Source organism: Narcine bancroftii, chromosome 1 (assembly GCF_036971445.1).
Source record: "Narcine bancroftii isolate sNarBan1 chromosome 1, sNarBan1.hap1, whole genome shotgun sequence".
NCBI lineage: Eukaryota > Metazoa > Chordata > Chondrichthyes > Torpediniformes > Narcinidae > Narcine > Narcine bancroftii.
Window position 1 is genome coordinate 238,536,627 of NC_091469.1, and position 16,065 is coordinate 238,552,691.

At 43.3% G+C, this 16,065-nt stretch overlaps 2 protein-coding genes across 3 annotated transcripts in view; one reads left to right on the top strand and one right to left on the bottom strand.

The window, feature by feature from the left end:
- Positions 1-16,065, bottom strand: part of prdm6 (PR domain containing 6) — a 282,501-nt gene that overhangs the window by 206,128 nt on the left and 60,308 nt on the right. The window lies entirely within an intron of this gene.
- ppic (peptidylprolyl isomerase C) overlaps positions 1-16,065 on the top strand; it is a 186,368-nt gene that overhangs the window by 64,505 nt on the left and 105,798 nt on the right. For both annotated transcript variants that reach the window (XM_069893519.1, XM_069893510.1), the window contains one exon: positions 13,516-13,744. The gene's annotated coding sequence lies outside the window, so the exon portion shown is untranslated. The remainder of the gene's footprint in view (positions 1-13,515; positions 13,745-16,065) is intronic.

Genomic DNA, 16,065 nt, shown 5'->3' on the forward strand with positions numbered 1-16,065 from the left:
TGTTATCTGACTGTACATATACAACCTGACGAAACAACGTTTCTCCGAACCACAGTGCACATAAAAACACACACAGTTCACAGTATAATCACATATACACATAAAGATGTAGCAGCTCACTGGGTGTTTAATCGAACTGGCTCGGGATGTTCCGAATGATGTCAGGACATCATGATGCGATGACGTCATATGGAACGTGCAGGGGTTTAAAAAGCTTCAGGTGACTGAGTGACAACTTTTACTGAACTTTGACTCGATTACGTCTGATCATTTTCTTGTTCTTCATTTCATACTGCATCACAGTTGCCACGTTGGCGACCCCGACAGGCCTGAAGTTTGGTTCGGGCAGGCTGAGGCCCAGTTCCACATTCGCAAGCTAGAAGTGGACACCACTAAGTACTCTCATGTGGTAAATGCCCTCGACCAGGACAAGGCCAGTCGTGTAGTGGATTTTCTTCAGGACTCCCCAGCTCTCAGCAAGTACGAAGCCCTAAAAGCCCTCCTGCTCCAGATTTACAGTCTCTCACAACACGAGCAAGCTGCAAGGCTCCTCCATATCGATGGCATTAGGGAGTTAATGAATGTTGGCACTGACATAGAGCATATACCAGAAGACATTCGCCTCATGTTGGCTGATGAGGACTTTGATAAACCTCGAACAGTACTGACAACATGGGCGCACGTTTCCCTGGACAAGCATATCTCTGTGACAACCACCTGGTGTTTTTATCATTAACACTGGGTTTCTGGAGCTCGCCACTGCCAATCCCCTGCACTTTTCTAGGGAAACACAATGGCTAAGGCAGCTGGCCACCATAACAGCCTACTCTACATCTGGGACAACTCTCCCAGTGCAAGTTTAAAGTCGACACAGGTGGAGGTTAGTGTCCTTCCTCCTTCGGGCTTTGACACCTGTACCAGGAGCACAGGTCTGGTGCTCACTGTGTCAATTCGTATATACGGAAAACAGACTACACCCCTGAAATTCGGCGACAAGTCCACATGGAAGTTCATTCTTGTTGCTGTGTTCTGGCCATTGCTGGGTGCCAATTTCCTCAGAGCCCACTCACTGATGGTGAACTTAAAAGGGCGCTGGTTAGTGAACACCACAATGTTCCAAACTTTCCACCTTGGAAAACCCAAACTACCCACCCTGCACCTAAACCCCATGGAATACTCAAACAATGAATTCGCCAAACTTCATGTGGAGTTTCTGACATTGTTACTCCCCAGTTCTGCACTCCTACATCCAAACATGGGTCGGACACCACATCCTCACCCAAGGCACTCCTCGACCACCTGAGCCCGATGCGGGACTTTACAGCTAATCTTCATGGGGCCAGGATATTTTCTAAAATTGACGGTGCATGACTACCACCAAGTACCTGTAAACCTGGAGGATGTGCCCAAAACCGTCATCATAACACCATTCAGCCTCTTTGAATTTTTGAGAATGCCTTTTGGGATCAAAAAATGCTGCACAAACATTCCAGTGACTGATGGACTTCCTTTTCCTATACTTGAATGACAGACTCATCGCCAGCCACTCCCACAAACACCACCTGCAGCATCTGTGTTTACTCTGCCTAAAGGAGTTTGAGCTAACTGTGAACCCTGCCAAGTGCAAATTCAGGCAATCCTCTATCGAGTTCTTGGGACATCAGATCAGCAGCTGGGGTGTCATTCCATTGCTTAGCAAAATAGAAGCCATCTTCAAATTCGTGAGGCCCAATATAATCAAAGGACTCCAGTTATTTGTGGGGATGGTCAATTTCTATCATCAGTTTCTACCCTCTGCAGCTCATATTTATGAAACCCTCTTCAATCTCATGTCCAGCGGTGCCAAAGAACTTGAGTGGACAAAGGAATCGCCGGTAGCATTCCAGCAGACCAAAGATACCCCAGCAAAGGCAACATTGCTGTTCCATCCATAAATGGAACCACCAACCGCCTTGACAATAGATGCGTCTGACACAGAAGTAGATGGGGTCTTGGAACAGTACACTAATGGACAATGGAAGCCTCTAGTATTTTTTAGTAGGCACCTCCACCCTCCGGAAACAAAATTCAGCACATTCTATAGGGAACAGTTGGTGCTGCACCTAGCAGTCAGACCCTTTCACTATTTTTTGAAAGGCAGAGACTTCACTGACCACAAACCACTATCATTCACCTTTGCGAAGGCATCAGATCCATGGTCAGCCCGCTAGCAACACCACCTATCTTATGATTCTGAGTTTTCAACCAGGATTAAACATGTCTCCGGGAAGAGTAATATGGTGGCTGATGACCTGTCCCTGGATCCTCCTGGGAATAAGAACGACATCCAAGGAGGATCTCAAATCCTCAATGGCCGAGTTGGTTTCTGGACCACCACTCATTGTACTTGGGGTGTTAGCGTCCGCAACACGCGGACAGGAGGTGCCACCGACTGAAGTCAAGGAATGGAACAATTACACCCTTCATCCCAAAGGAACTCTGGGACTGTGAGTTTGTGTTTGTGTATAGAGGTGCACACGGGCCACCCTTACAGAGGCCGTATGAGGGCCCCTTCAGTGTGCTATAAAACAATCGTACAGGTTGTGTACTGGACATTGGGGGGCATCCAGAGACGTTTACGATTGACTGACTGAAGCCCGCTCATCTTGACCTTGATCAGCCCTTGCCACGACACTCCCCCCCCCCCCCCCCCCCGATGCAAAGGTATGGACGACTGCCCAAGAGCAGTGGATAGTAACAGCACCAGAGTTTTAGCCTTTTATCACCGGTTCTGGGATAAGGGGGGCGTGTCATGTAACAGCTCACTGGAGGCTTAATTGAACCAGCTTGGGAGGTTTCGTGTGAAGTCATGATGTTACAACACGATGACGTCATTTAGAACGCGCGCAGTTTTCAAAAACTGCAGGTGACAATTGGAGTAAATGGCTTTTACTGAACTTCGACTTCAGTAAAAGCCATTTACTACAATTGTCACCTGCAGTTTTTGAAAACTGCGCGCGTGACTACGTCTTATCATTTTCTCATTCACACAGTTGCTACACAGATGTAACTTAAATACATATAAATATTTTGGGATGGTTTACTCAGGAATAGGGCACTGTTCATCAATCTCACAGATTGCAAGAAGAAGCTATTTCCAGCAGGCAATCCTGATTTTGATGTTGCTTGATGGTAATGGGTCAAAGATACTGAGTGCAGAATGAATTTATACCCATGACTTTAACATATATATAACATAACAATTACAGCACGGAAACAGGCCATTAGGCCCTTCTAGTCCGCACCAAACCAAACACCCCTTTCTAGTCCCACCTCCCTGCACAATGCCCATAACCCTCCATCTTCTTCTCATCCATATACCTGTCCAACCTTTTCTTAAATAATACAATTGACTCCGCCGCCACTATTTCTCCCGGAAGATCATTCCACACGGCTACCACTTTCTGAGTAAAGAAGTTCCCCCTCATGTTACCTCTAAACCTCTGCCCCTTAATTCTTAACTCATGTCCACTTGTTTTAATCTTTCCTCCTCTTAACGGAAATAGTCTATCCACATCCACTCTGTCTATCCCTTTCATAATCTTAAATACTTCTATCAAATCCCCTCTCAACCTTCTACACTCCAAAGAATAAAGACCTAATCTGTCCAATCTCTCCCTATACTCTAGATGCTTAAACCCAGGTAACATTCTGGTAAACCTTCTCTGCACTCTCTCCACTCTGTTTATATCCTTCCTATAATTAGGCGACCAGAACTGCACACAGAACTCCAAATTAGGCCGCACCAACGTCTTATACAATCTCAACATCACCTCCCAACTCCTATATTCCATGCAATGATTGATAAAGGCCAGCATACTAAAAGCCTTCTTCACCACCCTATTCACGTGAGTTTCTACCTTCAGGGAACGATGTACCGTTACTCCAAAATCTTTCTGCTCTTCTGTATTCCTCAATGCTCTCCCATTTACCACATATGTCCTATTCTGATTCTTCTTACCAAAATGAAGCACCTCACACTTATCAGCATTAAATTCCATCTGCCATTTTTCAGCCCACTTTTCTAAGCAGCCCAAATCCCTCTGCAATCCTTGAAAACCTTCTTCATTATCCACTATTCCACCTATCTTAGTATCGTCTGCATATTTACTAATCCAATTCACCACCCCATCATCTAGATCATTAATGTATATAACGAACAACAATGGGCCCAATACAGATCCTTGAGGCACACCACTGGTCACCGGCCTCCAACCTGACAGACAATTATCCACTACCACTCTCTGGCCTCTCCCTTTCAGCCAATGTTCAATCCATTTGACTATCTTAAAATTTATACCTAAAGACTGCACCTTCCTAACTAACCTTCCATGTGGTACCTTATCGAAGGCCTGACTGAAGTCCATATAGACAACATCCACTGCGCTACCCTCATCCACATTCCTAGTCACCTCTTCAAAAAATTCAATCAGATTGGTCAAACATAATCTGAACAATAAAAATTCCAAATTTGAACAATAAAAATTTGGAAGCTTGGTACCTTAAGGGGATACCACATCTGGAGGATTGTAATGAAAGAGGATGATCCTCTGCAATGGCATTCTACCTAGCTTTGTATGAAGGTAATGCCCTTCTGATATGACCTCTGTGATACCCTAACCAAGATCTCAGAAGTCACCTTCCCAGTAGTCCTAGAGCTTTGTCTTCTGTGGAATTTTATCACAGTTGGTCGATCACTAACTAATTCTCAAATTAAATTCACAGAAATTGCCTTCTGTATGGCCAGGAAGTGCATAACAGAAACAAAGAAATCTGACTCCCATCTACTCATGGATAGGTGGTCTTCAGAGATGAACAGCTGCATCCTACTTAAAAAGGTCACAAACAATCTCAGGAAGGGATATAACACCTTCCTAAAAATCTGGCAGCCTTATTTAGAGCACAGAGGTACCTCACTGGTGCCAATATAGAGTTACAATTGCTCTTGGCTGGTCAATAGAACCCTGTAAAGATTTGAACACTGTGGGATTATCATGTCTCCACTGTACGCACTGATAATGGGATGCTCTTTTTCTTTCTCTGTTTAATAGGACTCATATAGAGGGGAGGGTGTGGAGGGGGGGAGGAAGGGGTTCTCTTGATGTTTTGCATTTGGTATGATTGTAAAATATATTTAAAATGATAAATAAAATAATACAAAAAAGATACTATGTGCTGGATGGAAAGGATCTTTCATATTCTTTGAGCCCTATTTAAGCAACACTTCTGGTGATTGTCATCAACAGAGAAAAGGGAGACCCCAGTGAATTTCTCTGCTGTTTTGACGATCCTCTGCAATGACTTCTGGTCTGATGCTTTGCAGCTACCGTCCCCTACATTATTGCAGCTGGACAGGACCTTCTCAATTGCACTCCAGTAAAAAGTTGTCAAGATGGCGGTTGGTAGTCTTTCACCCTCCTAGTTTCTGGTGTTCTTTAGACAGTGTCACCTCGAGGATCCCATAAAACCCGTGGATGTGGAGGTCACTTGTAAATGGGACCCATCAATGATGAACCTTCTCTGGACAGTCATGAATTTGACTTTATCATTTATTGGCTCTATTTTTCTTTACTGCAATCAGCTGCTCTAGATGATGAGAAGATTGCATCGTCCTGGTCCCTGTAGCTCAGAGCTCTCTTTTGCCTGCTTTTTCACTCTTATGGGCACCCCTTCTGAAAGAAGCCTCACTGCAGAAACATTTGGTGTTAACTGCATGTGAATTTTAGTGTTTATATGTTGCAAAGAAGGGCAATTTTGCATATTGCAGGGAATACAAGCCTAGTTTATATAATCTTATATAAACCATGGGGATATTCAGTATGTGTATAAAAGTGTGATATTAAATTGGCTGCAATCCATATTCCCTGACATCCAGCCCTACTTTTCTGTTCCATTAAAGTCAATGGAATGTCAGTGGGCCATCAATCATAGTTCATCCGCTTTACTCCACCTCTTGCAATTGGAAGCTTCTTATGGTTTCAAATATACTGTTATTGACCATGCTGCTTACATGAAAACTTGCAGTGAAACAAATCTGCCGAGTTTCAAAACAGAAAAGTGATCTGAGTAGTTGGGGTTCTGTAAAATAACATTGCTGAAGGAGCAGAGGCAGGCTTGGCTCAGGGCTTCCATGTTAACCTTGCTGAAGGTCTCTAAAATGCTAAAAGTCACTAATGGCTTATAATAGATCAGGGGTTGCCAAATATGCTTAATGTAAGAGCCGCATAAACTTCAGATGTTGGAGAGCCGCAAGACATGAAAAAATATTATATGCTCGCTTTTACTCCTACGTGAACATTTTATTACTATTTTTAAAGAAATACATGTGCAATAATATTTATTCTGTATGTACGGTAGTTTTTAAACTGCTGATTTGTATTAGTTTCAATAATCAAAAAGTAGACATACACAGTACACACAAAATATTTTCAAAACCCTGACGGGTTTTCTATGGAAATCTCTGCCCAAGGAAGCAGTCGCAGCTGCCTCATTAAATATATTTAAAATACAGTGTTACGAGCCCAGAGGACCCCAATACCCAGCAGCAATAGATATTCACCAAGATAAATGGTTACGTAAACAAAAGTTGCTTTTAATTATCTTTAAACATGAAAATAGAATCAAACTTTAACTTATCACCATTGACTTAACTAACCTAACTTAACCCCTTTCTAATTCTAAGCGCACGTGTATGTAATGTGTATGCAAGTTCAGAAAAGTTATTTGATTCGCAGTCCAATCTCACTTCTCATTCCTCGAAGTTCACTGGTTACAGGCAATTCTTATACTGTGCACAGAATTTAACATTTATAAAGTTCACCAGGCTTTGGTGCTTGAAAGGTAAATGATTACTGCTCAGGAAGGTTCTTGTCGGTTTTCAGAGAGATATTTGTTGTTCCAGGACATCCACAACTAATTCCTTTTTAATCAGCCACTCCAGTGATTTGCTGATGAAACTTGCCCCCTCAGGGTTCTCCAGATGATAACCTCTTTCTTTCAGGTCATCACAAAGTGCCTTTTTGATTCTCTTATTCCAAATGAAACATTAGACAGCCAGTCCGCTCCTCTTGCATGAACCACAAGGCCTTTGATCAGGTTTGTTCTGTTCCAGTTCCAACTGCTATTACTGACTGTAATTCTGTAGAAGTGATATCTCTCTCTCTCTCTGAGAGAAAGCCTGTTTTACTCTCTCTGCTTGCAAAACCACATCTCCAGACAATCTACAGCTCTAACAAGATCTTTCATCTGTTTCCTTTTGTAAATAACAATCCATTAGTGAAGTCTCTTGAGCGCTCTTCAAAGCTCTTGCAAAAGCTGTGGAGCCAATATGTCTAGCATGGGGCAGAGCTCCAATATTTTAAATAAGATCTGTTTTAAAGTGTTTGTAGGTAACCTACTCTAACAAACATTTCCCAATTTATCTCCCAAAAACTCTGTCACCACAGGAAGGTAGATTTTTGTATCGTAATAGATTTAAGGGTTCTGGGAGAAAGGCAGAGCTAGATCCACATCCAGATCAGCTATGATCTCACTGAATGTGGGAGCATGCTCATCGGGCCGGATGGTGGTCTCCTCCTGTCTCTGATGTGTTCTCTTTGGGAATACTACTGCCACTGGTCTCTGCAGATACCTGCACCATTGTAGCATCCATACCTGAGCTCATGATGCAGGAAGCAACCAGATGCAAAGCTGCCTCTTGCGGCAAGTGAGGTCAAGGGGCACGCAGCTCTGCTCCTCCTCATCCCACCCTCCGCTCCCCTCTTCCCGGTCACTAGCGGGATGGGGGAGTGGCCGCTGGGATCAGAGGCTGGGGTATGGAGTGGTCTAACCTCTGCAATGCCTGGTGCTGACTCTCCATCCAGCGGGGCCACAGCTTATCTGTGGCAACTGGCAGGTCCTTTAATGCTGCTGCCAGCTCCAGCTCTCTCTTTGCTTGGTGCCCAAATGAAATCCACATGAAGGAGACCCTCCACTCTCTCCTCCCTGCCTCCATCATCTTGTTTCCTCCCTGCTAGAGTGCCTGGACTGACACCATACCTCGGGGTGGGCCATGCCTCATTGGAGCTCTCCTGGTCAGCCCTGGCTTCCTGACCTCTGCAGCTTCTCCCTGAAGAGACCCTCAGCTTTGGCTGACCCTTCGACCACACACCCAACTTTGGTGGCACTCTGCTGTGACGTGGCCTGGCTCAAGTAAGGAGAACCCATTTTTGGCATGCACTGTTCACTCTACTCCTCTCAGGGGCTGTTCCTCCAGTACCCACTCCCTCTTCCCTCTCCTTGTCACACAGCTGGGCTGTGATTGTCCTGGGAACCCCTGGTTTGGCCGGAGGGATTTGGAACGTCCCAGGTTGCTTCAGGAGTGTCGGTTTCTCCTCCAGCCAATGTATATCCATGAGCCACACAAACCACAGTTTGGCCACCCCTGCCCTGGACACAACACAAACAGGATTCCCCATGTCCTCACCCACCATCCCGCCAACCTCTGCATCCAACACATTTTCGTCACCTACAATATGATCTCACCATCTTCCCCTTTCCACATTCCATAAGGACCACTCCCTCTGTGACTCCTTCATTCACTCATCCTTTCCTACTAATCACCCCTTAGTACCTTCCTCTGTGTCCACTGGAAGTGCCACACTTTGCACCCACACCTCATCCCTTTCACCACCATTCAAGGACCCAGACAGTCCTTCCAAGTGAAGTAACACTTGTGTATCCACAAGAGTGATCTACTGCATCTGGTGCATCCACTGTGGCCTTCTCTACATCAGAGAGACTAGACCCAGAGATCACTTCACTCTATCCACATCACTGAAAGGGATCTCCCAGTGGCCAACCATTTCAATTCTGCGTTCCATTCCTGCACGGACATGTCTGTCCATGGCCTCATGCACTGCCAAACCAAGGCCACCTGTAAATTGGAGGAGCATCTAATATTCCTTCTGGCCCCTCTCCAATCAGATGGCATTAACATCAACCTCTCTGTCAAATACTCCTTGTTCTCCCTCTCCACCCTATCTCTCTATCTCCTTTCCACCCTCTTCCCTCTCCCTTCATGGAGCCACCGATCCCCCCTCCCCCTGTTTGCTACTGTGCCCTTCCTGCCTTATCCACATATTACCTCTTGTCTGTGCACCTGGGCTCCTCCCCATGCCACTTCCCTCACCATTTTATTCAGGTGCCTGTCTACACCTTGCTCATACCTTGAAGAAGGGCTCAAGCCTGAATCATTGATTATATCTTTGCTATATAAAGTACGTAGTCTGGCCTGCTGAGTTTCTCCAGCCTGGTGTTTTTACTTCATTTCACGGCATCAGCAGAATTTTGTGCTTTGTTCTCTTTTCCCTCATTTCCCAGTTTTCATTTCTGTTCTCGAGTCCCATTCCCTGCAGCCTTCCCTGACCATTCATTCTCTTTCCAAGCTTGCATTTTTCCAATCATCATTCTTTCCTCAAACTTCTTTCCTTCTTGTTTCCCTTTCATCCTTTCAGCCGGGTTCTGTCTCCATTCTCATTCTCCATCCATTTCACTGAGTTTCCATTCTCTTTCCCAAAGCCCTCCCACCCCTCTTTCTCTCTCCCTCTTCGAGCTTTCATTCCAAGTGGAATCACTATCACTGAACCCCATTCCGTGCTTCAACACCACTCATTTCCTCTGAGAACAGGCCCTTGCCCCTGCTCTTCCCACTGACCGCATGCACTGCTTCAGAAACTCAGCACGCCCATGCTGCACAAAGAGTAGCAAGTGCCGACGGTGGGTGGGTTGGGAAGGTGATTTACTGAAGCACCACTACACATGAGTGAATTACCAAACATTACAGAAAAATTCTTACAAAAGTGAGAACACCAGAGCAGGAACAAAAACTTTGGTTAAAATTCCCATTCTCACCTCCTAACAATCAGCCGTGATCAGACTTGCCATGTTAAAACCATAGCGGGCAATTAGTGTTCCAGAGCAACCACATATTCCATCTTAAAGCAGAGTTTGAGACAAATGGACTTGCCTTATTTTGTCAGCTAAAATTGGAGTGTTATTTAAGCCCTATGATCCACAGCACAATGACCCCTGCAGTAAGCTCAAGAGTATAATTTCCTCTTGAAAAGAAACTGGCAAGTCAGACACCTGTGCTCAAATTATGTTGAGAAACAGAAAAAAGGAAGAAAACTATTTCACTCTGTCAAGACCAGATGTTCTTCCTTCCATACCCCATAATAAGAGTTAGTTGCAATTATAGTCTAGAATAATGATTATAAACTTATTTTTATAATAAATTCTTTCAACTGCTATACTAATGATTAATACATTCTTTAATTGTTTGGTAATATATTACATTGATATTTTGCCTATAAATATGAGATAAATACATAAAATATGCAATATCACAGGAAACATTTATGTAAGCCAATATTCTGTTCGTGTCTGTGTATCTTGTTCGAAAATTATGCAGTTTCAATGGTGCCTGTATGAAACAAGGAACTAGTGACAAGACAAAATGAGGTTATGGGAACCATGGAACATTACAGACCCTTCGAGCCTGTGCTGAACAAATCCCACTGACCTGCACCCAGTCTATAGCCCTCTATACACCTCGCATCCATGTACCTGTCCAAATTTTTCTTAAATGTTAAAATTGAATCCGCATTCACCATTTTCTTCCACACTCCCAATACTCTCTGTGTGAAGAAGTTCCCCCTAACCTTTTCCCCTTTCCACCCTTAACCCATGTCCTCTGGTTTGTATTTCACCTAACCTCAGTGGAAAAAGCCTACTTGCATTTACTCCTGTCTATGCCCCTCATTCTCCCCTCTTTCTTCTATGCTCCAGCGAAAAAAGTCCTAACCTATTTAACCTTTCCTTATCACTCAGTTCCTGATGTCCCAGCAATATCCAAGTAAACCTTCTCTGCACTCTTTCAATCTTATTGATATCTTTCCATCTTATTGATATCTTTCCAGAGGTTAGGTGGCCAAAACCGCACACATTACTCCAAATTTGGCCTCACCAATGTCTTGCACAAATTTTCCTTAACACCCCAACTCCTATACTCAATATCGCATGAGCATGACTTGATCAGGAACCAAGTTTAAAGATATTGTCTTTTAGGTGGCACAGTTGGTGTGGCGGTTAGTGCAATACCTTTACAGTGCCAGCAATCAGGACTGGGGTTCCAATCCCACGCTGGCTGTCAGGAGTTTCTACATTTGCCCCCTGTCTATGTGGGTTTTACCTGGGGGCTCTGGTTTCCTCCCATCCTTCAAAACGTACTGGGGATTGTCGGTAAATTGGGTGGCACAGACTTGTGGGCTGAAATGGCCTGTTACGTACTGTATGTCTAAATTTACAACAAATGGAAAGCATCCAGGCATCAAGGTGTGAATAAAGTGAATGCTCACAGTCGAATTCCCAGGATAGAAAACTCTAAAACTAGAGGGGGCATGTTTAAGTTAAGAGGGGGGAGGTTTAGGAGGGACCTGAGGGGCAACTTTTAATGAGTTGCCGGAGAAGTCTGTAGAATCAGGTATAATTACAATGTTCAAATGGCATTTGGGCAGATATATGGATCAGAAAGGCTTAGAAGGATATGAACCAAATTCAGGCAAATGGGACTAGTCCAGAATGTTATCAATGGGCCTGCTCCATGCTGTTTTGACAATAACAGAGCTCCTTTCAATTTATGCCAAATCTGAAATTGGCAAAAACAACACACCTTAATTTCCAACCACCCTGTAGGTGAGCTGTTTGGTTTTCAAGCAAGCCTACTGTAGCAACACTTGAAAAATAGTTGCTGAAGAATAGTTAATGTTTGGTAAAAATATATCCAGAAAACTACTGGACAGAAAAGAATAGGTTCAAATCAGCAAAAAAAAAAGTAAATTCTTCACAGGGGAATATGTTTAATGGACTTCTGGTTGATGTAGTAATAGTCTCTGAAACTTTTTGATGGTTCATTGGAAGGAGCTGACAGAATAAAGGTTTAAATTAAAATAACTAAATTGTCTCCTCAGCATCTTGTGAAGCTAGAAATGATGGCAGCCCACTGAAGATAAAGTTTATAATTGATAGTTACCAAACTTATATGTTTTTGAAATATATTTTCATGATGTGAAACAAATAAGTCATGGAATCAGAAAAATACATATTTTTTTCCCCAAACACCTTTTCTGTGAATCCAGTGGATGTGTGGCAAAAGCTCCATAAGATAGATTGGGATCTGGATTAAAAAAATTAAATTTGTGAAAGAACTTGGAGGCTCAGCAAAATTTGTGGAGGGAGGTCGACATTTCACATCAAGAGTCTCCTTCAGGTCTGAGAGTGTAGAGAGAAGACAGCCAGTGGAAATGAGAAGGAGGGGGGAGATGGAGGCTGCCCGTTGTTACCAACTGTTAGCCAGTTCTTCATGTCCCACAGGATTTTGTTTGAACAACAGTGGCTGGGTGAGAAGCCCCGTGTGTATTAGTTTATTTGATCCTGACCTGAGATATTCCGCTAATATGACAAATGAGATAGGGTGTTGCTCGAAGGACATAGAATTATACACTGAAGATCCTGAAAGGATTTAAAATTTGGTCAGAATGTTTTGAACTTCCTGATGAAAAGCACCAAAAGACTATTCATCGTGTACCTGGGAGTGCCCACACAAGCTCTCTCTAATACAATTATTGTCAATATTTGATTGGTAGGAACAATAGATAAATTGCAGAGACAATAGCCCCCTCCAGGATCTACTATAGAGAAGGAATCCTGCCTAACTTTGGAATTCTTGTGGGTCAGAGGATCCCAGCACTTGAAACCGACACGGCATCAAAGAACCACAGATGTCTGAGCCCCGCGTTAGCTGCAATGAAAGATCAAACAATTTCATTAGGTTTGAAGCTCCCCTTCTGCTCAGCTGATCATCTAAGTGTATCTGCTGATGTTGACATAGCATAAATGAAATGATGGTGGAGAAATATCTTTTTACTTTTTTTTCTGTTGCCCTTTTTAACCTGATGGTGGCAACTGCTTTTGAAGTACTTCACCCCAGTCATCATCCTTTCTGTATAAGCCTGGCAGTGAGTGTTGGCAGGTTACTCAACTGTGCAGAGTATCAGAACCAATCTCATCCTGTCATTACGTGAGCAGAATTCAGAATAGGAACCCCTTACTGAGATCAGCTAACTGATCACAAACCAGGGACTTGAAATATTCCCCATCTGTACATCTCGGTTCGACTCACATATAATGTCATAGCTCTCAAAGGTTCCAGTTCCTATTGTAAAGCACAAATTAATGAGATGACTATATTCTTTTAATAGGACAAACTTTACCCTTTTTATTGTTTATTATGAGATTACTTTGGAGTAAAAAGCAGGTGGTGAAACAGCTGATATTCTGAAAGTTTTTAATTTTTTTTTATCTTTCCTGCTTTTGGATCACACAATTTTGAAAAAATTGCACAATGAGTTACCATCCAAGTTTCTCTCTGAATTCCAGATGAAGAGCTGCTTCTCCTTTTGAGCTATAAAGAGTGGAGAGACAAAGATTTGGCATTTCTGGCTCCTCTTTGTTGCATCAGGACTTTGATCTACAAATGCTTCAAGAGCTTTCAATTCTCGAAAATGACAAACATAACGCAGAATCAATCAGCAACTAAGCAGGATTAGTGGGACCTTTCGTCTGGTGAATGGATGTTCAGAAGCTCAATGGTTTACCAACTGGAAAGGTAAGCTCCTGTACGGTCCAGTTTATCAGTATGAGCCTGAATAACATAGAAATTCATCAAAAGAATTACTTGCTGCAGCCACGCTAATACATAAAATAAACAAGTATTCCCAGTTGCAGTTAATGCAGAAAAAAAGTGATGTTCAAATGGCACGGGCAGATCTTTTGGTGGTTCCAAAGTAGTTTATGGTTTGGGTTAAGGTATTATGGGGTTGTTCAAGAGCCTGATAACTGTTGGAGAAGAAAACTCAAAGTACTTGACTTGAGCACCTAAGTTGTGCCTGAAAGTAGCAGCGAGAAGAGGTGATGATGGGATGATGGGGATCCTTTATTTTGCTGGCTGCCTCCTTGATGCAGCGTTTCATGCAGTATCTTCAATGGGAGGTCAGAGCCATTGATGAATTTGGCTAGGTTTCTGCAATCTTGTGTGTTCCTGGACACTCAACATTTTGAACCAGGTCATAAGGCAACCCTAACTCTAATGCTTCCCATGTGCACCCGCAGAAGTTCATGAGAGAGAAGGATATAGACAGTTTGGGAGACTGAGCAAAAATATGGCAGATGAAGCAGAGAACTATCCAGATGGGGTGAAAATTCAATCCTCAGAGGAGCAGAGAGACCTGGGCGTCCTTGTGCAGAGTCATCTAAAAGTGAATGCCTAGGTGGGATTGGTAGGAAGAAGGCTAATGCTATGCTAGCATTCATTAACATAACAATTACAGCACGGAAACAGGCCATTAGGCCCTTCTAGTCCTCACCAAACCAAACACCCCTTTCTAGTCCCACCTCCCTGCACAATGCCCATAACCCTCCATCTTCTTCTCATCCATATACCTGTCCAACCTTTTCTTAAATAATACAATTGACTCCGCCGCCACTATTTCTCCCGGAAGATCATTCCACACGGCTACCACTCTCTGAATAAAGAAGTTCCCCCTCATGTTACCTCTAAACCTCTGCCCCTTAATTCTTAACTCATGTCCTCTTGTTTTAATCTTTCCTCCTCTTAACGGAAATAGTCTATCCACATCCACTCTGTCTATCCCTTTCATAATCTTAAATACTTCTATCAAATCCCCTCTCAACCTTCTACGCTCCAAAGAATAAAGACCTAATCTGTCCAATCTCTCCCTATACTCTAGATGCTTAAACCCAGGTAACATTCTGGTAAACCTTCTCTGCACTCTCTCCACTCTGTTTATATCCTTCCTATAATTAGGCGACCAGAACTGCACACAGAACTCCAAATTAGGCCGCACCAACGTCTTATACAATCTCAACATCACCTCCCAACTCCTATATTCCATGCAATGATTGATAAAGGCCAGCATACTAAAAGCCTTCTTCACCACCCTATTCACGTGAGTTTCTACCTTCAGGGAGCGATGTACCGTTACTCCAAAATCTTTCTGCTCTTCTGTATTCATCAATGCTCTCCCATTTACCACGTATGTCCTATTCTGATTCTTCTTACCAAAATGAAGCACCTCACACTTATCAGCATTAAATTCCATCTGCCATTTTTCAGCCCACTTTTCTAAGCAGCCCAAATCCCTCTGCAATCCTTGAAAACCTTCTTCATTATCCACTATTCCACCTATCTTAGTATTAGTATCGTCTGCATATTTACTAATCCAATTCACCACCCCATCATCTAGATCATTAACGTATATAACGAACAACAATGGGCCCAATACAGATCCTTGAGGCACACCACTGGTCACCGGCCTCCAACCTGACAGACAATTATCCACTACCACTCTCTGGCCTCTCCCTTTCAGCCAATGTTCAATCCATTTGACTATCTTAAAATTTATACCTAAAGACTGCACCTTCCTAACTAACCTTCCATGTGGTACCTTATCGAAGGCCTTACTGAAGTCCATATAGACAACATCCACTGCGCTACCCTCATCCACATTCCTAGTCACCTCTTCAAAAAATTCAATCAGATTGGTCAAACATGACCTTCCTCCCACAAATCCATGTTGAGTGCTCCTGATCAGACCCTGTCTATCCAGATATTTATAAGTACTATCTCTAAGAATTTTCTCCATTAATTTACCTACCACAGACGTTAAACTTACAGGCCGATAGTTGCCAGGCTTCCTCCTTGAACCCTTTTTAAATAACGGAACCACATACGAAATGCGCCAATTAGGCTCTATGGGGCACTGGTGAGACCTCATTTGGAGAAATGTGTGCAGTTTTGGGCCCCCTATCTTAGAAAAGATGTGATGTTATTGGAGAGGGTGCAGAGGAGATTTACTAGGATGATTCCTGGAATGCAGGGGCTGGTGTATGGGGAATGTTTGACAGCAT